Source organism: Suncus etruscus, chromosome 1, assembly GCF_024139225.1.
Source record: "Suncus etruscus isolate mSunEtr1 chromosome 1, mSunEtr1.pri.cur, whole genome shotgun sequence".
NCBI lineage: Eukaryota > Metazoa > Chordata > Mammalia > Eulipotyphla > Soricidae > Suncus > Suncus etruscus.
In genome coordinates, this window is record NC_064848.1 from 162,972,051 (window position 1) to 162,973,090 (window position 1,040).

The window sequence follows — 1,040 nt, forward strand, 5'->3', positions numbered from 1 at the left end:
AATCAAACTGCGGTTGATCCTAGACTAGCACTTGCAAGGCAGACGTCTTACCTCTAGTGCCACTGCTCCGGTCCACATACTACTTTTCAACTTTGGCAATCTATCTTCTTTCTTCTGTTGCTCACAAATACAACATTAGGCATACCTATTCAAAATACTACTTCAGTTTGTATAGGAAGGTAAAAAATGAACAGTCGGGGCCGGAGAGATAACATGGAGGTAAGGCGTTTGCCATTCATGCAGGAGGTCATCGGTTCAAATCCCGGTGCCCCATATGGTCCCCCGTGCCTGCCAGGAGCAATTTCTGAGCCTGGAGCTAGGAATAACCCTGAGCACTGCCGGGTGTGACCCAAAACACACACACACACACACACACACACACAAAGAACAGTCATTGGAAACTGTGGAACCAATGAATGTATCAGGAAATGGGGGAACTTTCAGTAGAGTGAAAGAGGTCGAGAGATAGTACAGCGGATAAGGTTCTTGTCTTGCATGTGATTGATCCAGGTTTAATCTCTGGAATCCCATATGGTTCTGGGAGCACTATGGGGAGTGATTCCTGAGTCCAGAGAAGGGAGTAAGTCCAGAGTACCACCAGGTATAGCCTCCTAACCTCTCACTGCTTTGAAGCCCGAATCCATAGATTTGTGTGTGTTTGTGTGTGTGTGTGTGTGTGTGTGTGTAGGGAGGTGGAGCCACACCCAGCAGTGCTCAGAAGTTATTCTGTGCTCAGAAATCACTCCTGGCAGTCTGGGGTGGGGGGGTTTGCATATGGGGTGCTAGGAATTAAATCCTGGTCTGTCCCAGGTCAGTCATGTGCAAGGTAAATGGCCTACCACCGTGCTATCGCTCTGGGCCAGATTTTTTTTTTTTTGCCATACCTAGCTATGCTCATCATGCCCAGTGGAACTCAGAGGAGACCATGTGGGGTTCTCGGGATAGAATCTGTGTTGGCCATGTGCAAGGCAAGCACCTTACCTGATGTACCAATGCAATCAACAAATTTTTGCTTGTTTTATTTTCCTCAAATTTACAAT